Raw genomic sequence first — 14,210 nt, forward strand, 5'->3', positions numbered from 1 at the left:
AAGAGATTTTTTTCACAAGCCTTGTCTATAGAATATGCTACAAAGATCTGATTTTTGCCAATGTAGAAAGAGAAAAAAAACTCATGAAAGGTTTTTTTCTTTTCACTGAAGTTTTGATTTGCATTTTTCTTACTAAGAAAGAATGGAGAGGAGTCAAGATGGCGGAGAAGTAGCAAGCTGAGACTGCTTCAGCTAGCCGGAGATCAGCTAGATAGCTTATCTAAAGATTGCAAACACCTGAAAATCCATCGGCAGATCGAAGAGAAGAAGAACAGCAATTCTGGAAACAGAAAAACAACCACTTTCTGAAAGGTAGGACTGGCGGAGAAGTGAATCCAAAGCGACGGGAAGATAGACCCCGGGGGGAGGGGCCGGCTCCCGGCAAGCGGCGGAGCAACCGCGCACAAAATCAGGACTTTTAAAAGTCTGTTCCGCGGAGGGACATCGCTCCAGAGGCTAAACCGGAGCGAAGCCCACGCGGGGTCAGCGTGGCCTCAGGTCCCGCAGGGTCACAGAAGGATCGGGGGTGTCTGAGTGTCGCAGAGCTTGCGGGTATTGGAACGGGAAAGCCGGCTACAGAGACAGAGCCGACAGTAAGCTCGCAGCTCCGTGTTACCTTGAACCGGTCGCAGGCTCGGTGAGCTCGGAGCGCGGCCGGAGGTCAGGCAGACGGGAGTAACTGGGCGCTGTTCTCTGAGGGCGCACTGAGGAGTGGGGCCCTGGGCTCTCGGCTCCTCCGGGCCGGAGACCAGGAGGCCGCCATTTGTATTCCCGTCCTCTGGAACTCTACGGAAAGCGCTCAGGGAACAAAAGCTCCTGAAAGCAAACCCGAGCTGATTACTCACCCCGGCCCCGGGTAAGGGCGGTGTAATTCCGCCTGGGGCAAAGACACTTGAAAATCACTACAACAGGCCCCTCCCCCAGAAGATCAACAAGAAATCCAGCCGAGACCAAGCTCACCTACCAAGGAGTGCGGTTTCAATACCAAGGAGAGCAGCAGAATTCCAGAGGAGGAGAAAGCCAAGCACGGAACTCATGGCTTTTTTCCTGTGATTTTTTTTAGTCTTGCAGTTAATTTAATTTTTTCTTTTTCATTTTTTTTTTTTTTTCTTTTTCTCGCCTTCGGGTAAAATTTTTTTTTTTTTAACTGTTACCTTTTTCTTTTTTAACGATTTTTTACTAGTTTATCTAATATATATATATTTTTTTTTACATTTTTCTTAGGTGTTTTCTTTTTTAAAAAAAAATTCTTTTCTTTTTTTTTTTTTTTTTTTTTTTTTTTTTCTTTTTTCTTTCTTCCTTTTTGAACCTCTTTTTATCCCCTTTCTCCCCACTCACGATTTTGGATCTCTTCTAATTTGGCTAAAGGATATTTTCCTGGGGTTGTTGCCACCCTTTTAGTATTTTACTTGCCCCTTCATTTACTCTTATCTGGACAAAATGACAAGACGTAAAAATTCACCACAAAAAAAAGAACAAGAGGCAGTACCGAAGGCTAGGGACCTAATCAATACAGACATCGGTAATATGTCAGATCTAGAGTTCAGAATGACAATTCTCAAGGTTCTAGCCGGGCTCGAAAAAGGCATGGAAGATATTAGAGAAACCCTCTCGAGAGATATAAAAGCCCTTTCTGGAGAAATAAAAGAACTAAAATCTAACCAAGTTGAAATCAAAAAAGCTATTAATGAGGTGCAATCAAAAATGGAGGCTCTCACTGCTAGGATAAATGAGGCAGAAGAAAGAATTAGTGATATAGAAGACCAAATGACAGAGAATAAAGAAGCTGATCAAAAGAGGGACAAACAGCTACTGGACCACGAGGGGAGAATTCGAGAAATAAGTGACACCATAAGACGAAACAACATTAGAATAATTGGGATTCCAGAAGAAGAAGAAAGTGAGAGGGGAGCAGAAGGTATACTGGAGAGAATTATTGGGGAGAATTTCCCCAATATGGCAAAGGGAACAAGCATCAAAATTCAGGAGGTTCAGAGAATGCCCCTCAAAATAAATAAGAATAGGCCCACACCCCGTCACATAATAGTAAAATTTACAAGTCTCAATGACAAAGAGAAAATCCTGAAAGCAGCCCGGGAAAAGAAGTCTGTAACATACAATGGTAAAAATATTAGATTGGCAGCTGACTTATCCACAGAGACCTGGCAGGCCAGAAAGAGCTGGCATGATATTTTCAGAGCACTAAACGAGAAAAACATGCAGCCAAGAATACTATATCCAGCTAGGCTATCATTGAAAATAGAAGGAGAGATTAAAAGCTTCCAGGACAAACAACAACTGAAAGAATTTGCAAATACCAAACCAGCTCTACAGGAAATATTGAAAGGGGTCCTCTAAGCAAAGAGAGAGCCTACAAGTGGTAGATCAGAAAGGAACAGAGACCATATACAGTAACAGTCACCTTACAGGCAATACAATGGCACTAAATTCATATCTCTCAATAGTTACCCTGAATGTGAATGGGCTAAATGCCCCTGTCAAAAGACACAGGGTATCAGAATGGATAAAAAAACAAAACCCATCTATATGTTGCCTCCAAGAAACACATTTTAAGCCCGAAGACACCTCCAGATTTAAAGTGAGGGGGTGGAAAAGAATTTACCATGCTAATGGACATCAGAAGAAAGCAGGAGTGGCAATCCTTATATCAGATCAATTAGATTTTAAGCCAAAGACTGTAATAAGAGATGAGGAAGGACACTATATCATACTCAAAGGGTCTGTCCAACAAGAAGATTTAACAATTTTAAATATCTATGCCCCCAACGTGGGAGCAGCCAACTATATAAACCAATTAATAACAAAATCAAAGAAACACATAAACAACAATACAATAATAGTAGGGGACTTTAATATTCCCCTCACTGAAATGGACAGGTCATCCAAGCAAAAGATCAGCAAGGAAATAAAGGCCTTAAATGACACACTGGACCAGATGGACATCACAGATATATTCAGAATATTTCATCCCAAAGCAACAGAATACACATTCTTCTCTAGTGCACATGGTACATTCTCCAGAATAGATCACATCCTCGGTCCTAAATCAGGACTCAACCGGTATCAAAAGATTGGGATCATTCCCTGCATATTTTCAGACCACAATGCTCTAAAGCTAGAACTCAACCACAAAAGGAAGTTTGGAAAGAACCCAAATACATGGAGACTAAACAGTATCCTTCTAAAGAATGAATGGGTCAACCGGGAAATTAAAGAAGAATTGAAAAAAATCATGGAAACAAATGATAATGAAAATACAACGGTTCAAAATCTGTGGGACACAACAAAGGCAGTCCTGAGAGGAAAATATATAGCGGTACAAGCCTTTCTCAAGAAACAAGAAAGGTCTCAGGTACACAACCTAACCCTACACCTAAAGGAGCTGGAGAAGGAACAAGAAAGAAACCCTAAGCCCAGCAGGAGAAGAGAAATCATAAAGATCAGAGCAGAAATCAATGAAATAGAAACCAAAAAAACAATAGAACAAATCAACGAAACTAGGAGCTGGTTCTTTGAAAGAATTAATAAAATTGATAAACCCCTGGCCCGACTTATCAAAAAGAAAAGAGAAAGGACCCAAATAAATAAAATAATGAATGAAAGAGGAGAGATCACAACTAACACCAAGGAAATACAAACTATTATAAGAACATACTATGAGCAACTCTACGGCAATAAATTTGACAATCTGGAAGAAATGGATGCATTCCTAGAAACATATAAACTACCACAACTGAACCATGAAGAAATAGAAAGCCTGAACAGACCCATAACCAGTAAGGAGATTGAAACAGTCATTAAAAATCTCCAAACAAACAAAAGCCCAGGGCCAGACGGCTTCCCGGGGGAATTCTACCAAACATTTAAAGAAGAACTAATTCCTATTCTCCTGAAACTGTTCCAAAAAATAGAAATGGAAGGAAAACTTCCAAACTCATTTTATGAGGCCAGCATCACCTTGATCCCAAAACCAGACAAGGATCCCACCAAAAAAGAGAGCTATAGACCGATATCCTTGATGAACACAGATGCGAAAATACTCAACAAAATACTAGCCAATCGGATTCAACAGTACATTAAAAAGATTATTCACCACGACCAAGTGGGATTTATTCCAGGGCTGCAAGGTTGGTTCAACATCCGCAAATCAGTCAATGTGATACAACACATCAATAAAAGTAAGAACAAGAACCATATGATACTCTCAATAGATGCTGAAAAAGCATTTGACAAAGTACAACATCCCTTCCTGATCAAAACTCTTCAAAGTGTAGGGATAGAGGGCACATACCTCAATATCATCAAAGCCATCTATGAAAAACCCACCGCAAATATCATTCTCAATGGAGAAAAACTGAAAGCTTTTCCGCTAAGGTCAGGAACACGGCAGGGATGTCCATTATCACCACTGCTATTCAACATCGTACTAGAGGTCCTAGCCTCAGCAATCAGACAACAAAAGGAAATTAAAGGCATCCAAATCGGCAAAGAAGAAGTCAAATTATCACTCTTCGCAGATGATATGATACTATATGTGGAAAACCCAAAAGACTCCACTCCAAAACTGCTAGAACTTATACAGGAATTCAGTAAAGTGTCAGGATATAAAATCAATGCACAGAAATCAGTTGCATTTCTCTACACCAACAGCAAGACAGAAGAAAGAGATATTAAGGAGTCAATCCCATTTACAATTGCATCCAAAACCATAAGATACCTAGGAATAAACCTAACCAAAGAGACACAGAATCTATACTCAGAAAACTATAAAGTACTCATGAAAGAAATTGAGGAAGACACAAAGAAATGGAAAAATGTTCCATGCTCCTGGATTGGAAGAATAAATATTGTGAAAATGTCTATGCTACCTAAAGCAATCTACACATTTAATGCAATTCCTATCAAAGTACCATCCATCTTTTTCAAAGAAATGGAACAAATAATTCTAAAATTTATATGGAACCAGAAAAGACCTCGAATAGCCAAAGGGATATTGAAAAAGAAAGCCAACGTTGGTGGCATCACAATTCCGGACTTCAAGCTCTATTACAAAGCTGTCATCATCAAGACAGCATGGTACTGGCACAAAAACAGACACATAGATCAATGGAACAGAATAGAGAGCCCAGAAATAGACCCTCAACTCTATGGTCAACTAATCTTCGACAAAGCAGGAAAGAATGTCCAATGGAAAAAAGACAGCCTTTTCAATAAATGGTGCTGGGAAAATTGGACAGCCACATGCAGAAAAATGAAATTGGACCATTTCCTTACACCACACACAAAAATAGACTCAAAATGGATGAAGGACCTCAATGTACGAAAGGAATCCATCAAAATCCTTGAGGAGAACACGGGCAGCAACCTCTTCGACCTCTGCCGCAGCAACATCTTCCTAGGAACAACGCAAAAGGCAAGGGAAGCAAGGGAAAAAATGAACTACTGGGATTTCATCAAGATCAAAAGCTTTTGCACAGCAAAGGAAACAGTTAACAAAATCAAAAGACAACTGACAGAATGGGAGAAGATATTTGCAAACGACATATCAGATAAAGGACTAGTGTCCAGAATCTATAAAGAACTTAGCAAACTCAACACCCAAAGAACAAATAATCCAATCAAGAAATGGGCAGAAGACATGAACAGACATTTCTGCAAAGAAGACATCCAGATGGCCAACAGACACATGAAAAAGTGCTCCATATCACTTGGCATCAGGGAAATACAAATCAAAACCACAATGAGATATCACCTCACACCAGTCAGAATGGCTAAAATCAACAAGTCAGGAAATGACAGATGCTGGCGAGGATGCGGAGAAAGGGGAACCCTCCTACACTGTTGGTGGGAATGCAAGCTGGTGCAGCCACTCTGGAAAACAGCATGGAGGTTCCTCAAAATGTTGAAAATAGAACTGCCCTATGACCCAGCAATTGCACTATTGGGTATTTACCCTAAAGATACAAATGTAGTGATCCAAAGGGACACATGCACCCGAATGTTTATAGCAGCAATGTCCACAATAGCCAAACTATGGAAAGAACCTAGATGTCCATCAACAGATGAATGGATCAAGAAGATGTGGTATATATACACAATGGAATACTATGCAGCCATCAAAAGAAATGAAATCTTGCCATTTGCAACAACATGGATGGAACTAGAGCGTATCATGCTTAGCGAAATAAGTCAAGCAGAGAAAGACAACTATCATATGATCTCCCTGATATGAGGAAGTGGTGATGCAACATGGAGGCTTAAGTGGGTAGAAGAATAAATGAAACAAGATGGGATTGGGAGGGAGACAAACCATAAGTGACTCTTAATCTCACAAAACAAACTGAGGGTTGCCGGGGGGAGGGGGTTGGGGAGAAGGGGGTGGGATTATGGACATTGGGGAGGGTATGTGATTTGGTGAGTGCTGTGAAGTGTGTAAACCTGGTGATTCACAGACCTGGGGATAAAAATATATGTATATAAAAAATATATGTTTATAAAAAAAAAAAAAAAAAAAAAAAAAAAAAGAAAGAATGGAGTAATGGAGGAGAAAGAAGCTGGGTGAAAAAAGATATTTTTGCATTGTTTGTATGCTTCTTAAGTTTAGAAAAATAATAGCACATTTTTATGCTCATAGGAGTGATTCAACACAGAAAACTGGAATTGCAGGAGAGAGCAGAGGTTGTTGGGAGAAGATTGTTCAGTAAGTGGGAGGAGTGGAAGCGAAAGAACAAATGGACGGATGGTTCATCTACACTAAGGAGACAGAGAAGATGGGAATTTATGTGAGTAATCTGGTAGTGGTATCCTGGGAGAAGTTTCTCCTGACTGCTTCTACTTCTTTCCTGTGAAACAGGAAGTGAGATGAAAGTGAGGACAGTTAATCTTATAAATAATCATTTCCCATTTTTCCTCCTGTTAAGAAATTCAGAGCTAACCTTTTAGCCCATCTCTATCAATATTGCATAATCTTACTATGTGCAATTTTTTTGTACCAGTCTTACTCCAGCACCATCTTATTTTCTTGCCTTTATTTTCACTTTGGTCTTATTTTCTCACATTTATTTTTTAACTCTCTAAGCTCTCTCAAATTCTCTTTAGAAACAGGCAAGGTATGCACAAATAAAACTGGGTTTTCCTTTTTACAATTTCATAGCCCTTTAACCTACTCCAACGTTGTCTCCTAAATGATTCTAAATCTCAGAGTACAAAAGTTGTTCCTCTTTTCAAATATTTTCATTGCTCCCAATTTAAAAAAAATCCCAATTTTTTATAATGAGAAACAGGGCTCACTCTAACTTGCTTCTACCTCCTTTTTCTAGATAGATTTATAAGTCTTCCTTCTGTTATTACTCCTTCACCTATCATAACCTAAACATTTCAGCACCACTTAATTTTCTGTTGCCAAAATAATCCTTCTGTTTCTCAATTTTTCAAAGTTCTTTCTTTCTTCATTTGACAATAAAATTCCTACACATTACTGATGGTCTAGAGATGTATACAATATAAATTTTCCCAAACAGGATAAAGCATTCTCTTTCATGTAGTTATATTTCACTTGCATCTCTAATGAAACAGTTAACTAATATTGCCTATAATATAGTTAAGATGTGTCCATGTTTGTATTCCTTGAGGAAGCCTTTTTTACATATCTTATAATACCTCTTAGCAACTAACATAGAATTTGTATATAGTATAAATTCAATATATGCCTGCCAAACTTCATGACATGTACATAGCATAGTGCAGGCTATTTGTATATTTCTGTTCTGATTCTTTTTAAAGAACCTCATATGTGAACACCTTTTCAAAGGGCCTCATATATGAAAAATACTTTTCATGGCTTTAGCATAAATAACTAATTATATATTCAAATATATTTCTCTTAACATATTCATATTGATTTGTGATTCTCAAGTGCTTAAGATTCTTTATTGTATTTATTGCTCAGTATGCTAAATGAGTTATTATATTTTAATAATTTGTATACATGACTATATAAAATTAGTAGCACAATTCTTTTTTTTTTTAAATTTTTTATTTTTTATAAACATATATTATTATCCCCAGGGGTACAGGTCTGTGAATCACCAGGTTTACACACTTCACAGCACTCACCAAATCACATACCCTCCCCAATGTCCATAATCCCACCCCCTTCTCCCAAATAGTAGCACAATTCTTAAAACAAGGTTATAAAATCATATACTTGATGATCATCTATGTATATAGTATAATGATTAATTCTGTATGTCAATGTGACTGGGCCACAGGATGCCTAGACAGTTGGTCAAACATTACTCTGGGAATTTTTGTGAGAGTTTTTGGATGAAATGAACACTTAATTTAAGTAGACTGATAAGGTAGATTGCTCTCTAATGTGGGTGGGCCTCATCCAATCATTTGAAGGCCTGAGTAGAACAAAATGGTTTACCCATTCCTGAGGAACAAAAACTACCTTTCTGTGTGACTGCATTTGAATGAGGACATCAACTTTTTTCTCGCCTTTAGACTCGAACTGAAACATTAATTCTCCTGGTTACCAGGCCTTGGGAGTTGAAAAGGACTAGAACTGTCACACTTGGAAAGTGGACTTAAGAAATTCAGGCAATTAAGTAGATATGTGAAAAGGGAGGAGCCAGAGATAAAGATACAATGAAAATGTGACATGGGTAAGAGGACACTTGAGTGAGCTAGTTAATATACCTCATTTGTTTTTATAGTTATAATGGACTGGAATGTAAACTCCATAAGTGGAAGGAATTTGTCCTACTTATTACCCTATCCCAGGACCTAGAACAGCACTTGACATATACTGGAAATATTTAGTGGGTGTTTACTCTGTGCTGGGTATTGTTCTAAGTAACTTACAGGTATTATTTAACTTTCTAATAACCCTATGAGGCAAGTAGTATCATTATCCCTTTACGTATAAGTCACCTGAGCCATAGAAAGGTAAACAAATTGCATGGGGTTACACATCTTTCAAGTGACAAAGCCAGAAATTTTACTCAGAACCCATACTTGATAAATATTTGTTGAAAAATAAAATGGGATAATAATGAAAACAGTCATCACTGAAAAGGCTCAGAGATGGAGGGTATTCTTCCACCTCTACATCCATTCTCTAAAGAGGAGATGTTAAGTCTTTGAAGACTTAGCTAACTGACCTAACTGAATAAGTCACTGGGTAAGATACTGCAGTCTGATATGCAGATACCACCCACCTAGTGATCTCTGTGAAGAATTAAGAGCTGCTTTATGTGTGCTACATAGTTCCTTTTAGCAAAACCCCTTGGCACTTTGTGGCTATGCATTTAATAGCAACAAAGCATAAATAGCTTTGGGTGAAAAAAAATCCTGAGTTGTTTCTACTCATTCAACAAATTTTCAGGGCCACTAAGTGGCAGATATGGCGTAGACCAAAAGTTCTCCAGCTTCAACACAGATCAGTATCATCTGGTAAAACATAGACACAGGGTCCTACGTCTAGGATCTCTGATTTAGTAGATCTGGTGTGGAGCCCGAGAACTTGCTTTTCTAACAGGTTCCCATATGATGCTGATACTGCTAGTTGAGCACAACACTTTGAGAACCACCAGTGTAGAGCAGAAGGGAAGTAACAATGAGTAGGACAGGCAGGGTCCCTTCCATCTCAAACCTTCTGCTATAGTAAACAAGACAAGATGACACGATGTACAAGACAGTATACAGAGAGTACAATTAGGGTAAAAGAAAGCTTTAGATCTACAGGAAAAGTTAGCCAGGCAATGAGGGGATGAGACAAGAGCTGAAATGGCATGGAAAGAGTATTGGAGGCTGAAGGAAAGGAATTGCAAAGGCTAAGAAAAAAATAAAGCACTTAGCACATCCAAGACATTGAAGTCCAGAATGACTGAAGCATAATAGAGCTTGGGAAAAAGTGTGCTCAGAGGGAAGGCTTGCACAGTACACTCAAAGGCCATGGTACAGAGTCTAGAGTTTATTCAAGGGAAACAGAGAATCTGAATAATTTTAAGCAGCAAAAAGATAAGATCAGACATGGGGTTTAAAAAAATGTACTGACTATAGTTTAAAGAACAGACTGGACAAGTTATATTTATACTGTTGTATACCAGAACTCTCAAACTTCTTCATCTTGCAAAATTGTAACTTTGTATCTACTAAACACAAATTTCTCCATCCCTCTCTCACCAGCCCTGGGTAATCACATTTCTACTTTCTGTTTCTATGGTCTGTCTACTTTAGATATGTCACAGGAGTATAATCATATGGTATTTGTCTTTGTGTGACTGGCTTATTTGCTGAGCATAACGTCCAAAGGGTCACCCATGTTGTAGCATGTGATAGGATTTCCTTCTTTTTAGAGGCCGCATAATATTCTGTTGGGTGTGTATGCCACATTTTCTTCATCCATCAATGAACATTTCAGTTGCCTCTTCTGGGGTATTAAGAATAATGCTGCAATGACTGTGGGTAGGCAACTATCTCTTCAAGGTCTTGCTTTGAATTCTTTTGGATATACAACCAGAAATTAGATTGTTGGATTACATAGGAATCACAATGGATGTCCATACTGTTTTCCATAATGGTCACACCATTTTACATAACTAAAATCAGTGCATAGAAGTTCTGTTGTCTCTGCATCCTTGATAACACTTGCTATTTTTTGTTCTTTTGTTGGTAGCCATCCTAGTGGGTGTGACATAGATTATCTCCACAACCCCAGCAATTAAAATGTTCAAATTAATGATTTTACTTCATATTAGACTCTGGTACTAGACAGTCCTGGGGTTTGTTTGCTTTTTAGTGATCTGCATAGTGCCCATCATGTAACAACTATACTTGTCAAATTTATGGATGAATGAATAGACAAATGGGAAGGAGGGGGGAAAGGATGCATTAATAAGATTTAATATAAACTACATAAATTATAATATACATAAGGGAATTTGGTCTTTTTTTTTTTTTTAAAGATTTTATTTTTAAGTAATCTCTACACTCCGTGTGGAGCTTGTATTTAGAGCTGTGAGATCAAGAGTCACATGCTCCACGGACTGAGCCAGCCAGGTGCCCCAGGTATTTTTTTTGACAAGTTCAGTTGAGGCTACTGCTAAGGTTGGAGAAGTCCAGTATTGTTCTTACAAAAATGACCCTTGATATTCAAGAAGCACAAAGATAGTAACAACCATATTTCCTGACATTTAGATAGCAAGTTGGTGGAAACGAATACTTAAAAATGAAGATTCCTTTGGTTTATCAGGGATATAGTACAAATCCCTGGGGCATATCAATATTCTTGAAGACAAATCAAAACAAGAATTTGATTCAGGTTCCAATCCCATCAAACTGATTTCAAAAGAACTGCCCAATTAAGTACATCATGTGCTATGCAAGCAGGAAGTGAACAATTACCAAGTAAAACAGAAAAGCCAGAGGATCAAAAGCTTAGTGTGACCTGTATAAACCTGTGTAGTTTTAAAGAGGCATGTTATCTTGAAAAGTAAAATTTTAAGGCAAATAAATGAAAGTGCCTATTTATAGAGCTGGTACTGAAGTAAATTTTTTTCCAAACATATATAGTTTCCAAACAAGTTCCATTGAATAAAGAGAACATTTTTATGCATCAAGGTCTTATTAAGTACTCATTATTATTCACAATACTGTGCTAGGCATTGAATATTATTTTTAAAAATAACAGTAAGCATGTATTGAATGCTAGTTAATGACATATCCTTAACTCATAGAAGTCATGAAATGCATGACTGGTGGTCTGTATTACCATTCTGTTTTTCAGTACACCCCTTCCCTATTAAAATCAGAATAGTAGAATGGTGATTTTTAATTTTAATTTCCATTCTAACAATATCAAATTAGTTTCCATGAATTTATTGGCCATTAGTCGTCAAATAGATATATGTTCTTTTGCACCCCACTCCCACCAAAAAAAGAATACTAGAATATAGGACTATTCCTCTGACCTTTGCTTATATTTATATTGCAAACAGGAATGGATCAAGAAAATTGCCTTTGATTTTCTTTACACTTAGAATTACACTGAAGCATGAGTAAACTAGGAGTTCCAATTAGATGCACTAAGAAATCAACTCTACTGCCTGTGTTTTTGCACAATTATCTGTTTTGTGTGTGTTGAGTTTGAGGAGTTCTTTATAGATCTTGGATATCAGCCCTTTGTCTGTAGTGTCATTTGTGAATAAACTGAGGGTTTTGGAGGGGAGAGGGGTGGGGGGTTGGGTGAGCCTGGTGGTCTGTATTAAGGAGGGCACATATTGCATGGAGCACTGAGTATGGTGCATAAACAATAAATCTTGGAACACTGAAAAAAAATAAAATTAAATTAAAAAAATAAAATAAAATTTAAAAAAAAGAATATTTGAGTGGCTACTGAGCATATGAAAAGATACACTGATCATCAAGGAAATGCACTTACATTTATTTATATATAATATACAGTAAAAATTCATTGCATATATATTTGCATTTCCTTGATGATTAACATGGCAGTATTTCAACCAATTGTTGAAAAGGATGCAAAGCAAATTGAATTCTGACACATTCCTAATGTAAATTTAAATTTGTAAAAATAAATAAGAAATAAATTTGTGCAACCGCTTGAAAAAACAAACAAAAAAGAAATCAACTGTATTTTAACATAGTAATGGCAACAATCCCACACCCATCCATCCCCGCTCCTAAGTACTTAGCCTAGTAATAGATAAGTGTCAAATCACTTTCCCAAACATGTGCTCTAACAGTACCGAAACACAGGACAGTTTACTAGTTTGGGTATCTTGACATCATGGGGCAAAATGGGAAAGCCTTCAGCAAATGAAAAGCACTTGTACACCTGAAATTTCTAGTAAGCACTTTTTTCTTTTATTGTGGATTTTCAATACTTTAAAGAATTCATGAACACCTGTGCAAAACTTTTCATAATTAGGAAAAAACCCTAGTGAAATTCAATAGAAATTTTTAAAAGTAAGACAGGCATGGCTTTATTGCAGTTTTTCTTCCTTTTTATGAGGTCACCAGATCCACCTGAGAGACTGATAAAGTCTCTCAAGTGGACACTGTTCTTCAAAAGTGCTCAGACATGCAAAACTCAATATGCTATTTCATTGGTTTGTAAATATCTTGAACCTCAATTAAGATTTAGAGATCCTGGGGCCCCTGGGTGGCTCAGTCGGTCAAATGTCTGCCTTTGGCTCAGGTCATGATCTCAGGGTCCTGGAATTGTGCCTTGTGATGGGCTCTCTGCACGGCGGGATGTCTCTTTGATGATTCTCTCCCTTTGCCCCTCCTCTGGCTCCTGCTCTCTCAAATAAATAACTCCTTCAAGTAAAATGCACATACTTTTTCATTTAATAATTTTACTGTTAGAAAATATTAGGTTAATTTTTACACTGAATGTGGAATAATGTATGGGAAATGATATTCATACCCAATTCTGAATTCTCCAAGTTCCATATCTAAATTACCACAGTGAGTTGCACGCTATCTATTTTTTTCACAGCCTGATTAGATCTGATGTCAATGGTATTGCCATCCTCAGACTGCATATATCTCTCATAAATTTTCCTTAATTGTTCCATCAAATGAACTCTCAAACTTTGCCAGCTCCACTTCCAGTGTATCCCCTTCATCCATGCCTTTACATTCCCAAGGCATGACTTGATTTTTAGTTCTTCCCCCCAGATTATTAAAACACCTCAGTTAGATTTCTATACAGTTCAGTTCCTACACATTCTCTTATTTGTGTGTGCAGTATAGATTCTATATATTGCACAGATTCCTATATAATACAATTCCTATACAATCTTTCATCTTACCTAGTTATCCACTTTTGTCAAACATACCCTCTAAAATCACAAATCACACTATGTCAGTGTCCTAAAAATTTGACTCAGAAGAAAGTCTCAGGGTCTGACATTCAAAGTTTTCTCTATTCTGATCAAATAGCTTCCTTCTTTTTATCCACAGCCTTCCTAGCCTAACTGATCTAACTAAATATTTCCCTTTTACAGTGGGCAATTTCTTACCTCTTATCATTGCATGTAGTAATAACCTTGAGTGTAATGCTCATTTCTACCTATTTTTACTTTTCTAAATTCTAATCACTCTTCATAGTCCAATACAAATGCTACCTTTTCTGTAATTATCATTCTAAGCTA

The 14,210-nt window shown here is 37.5% G+C and overlaps 1 protein-coding gene across 11 annotated transcripts in view; it reads right to left on the minus strand.

Moving 5' to 3' along the window:
* The window catches only part of PTPN13 (protein tyrosine phosphatase non-receptor type 13), a 213,786-nt gene that overhangs the window by 123,321 nt on the left and 76,255 nt on the right, over positions 1–14,210 (minus strand). The gene's annotated exons all lie outside the window — the stretch shown is intronic.

This window comes from Mustela lutreola, chromosome 1, assembly GCF_030435805.1.
Source record: "Mustela lutreola isolate mMusLut2 chromosome 1, mMusLut2.pri, whole genome shotgun sequence".
NCBI lineage: Eukaryota > Metazoa > Chordata > Mammalia > Carnivora > Mustelidae > Mustela > Mustela lutreola.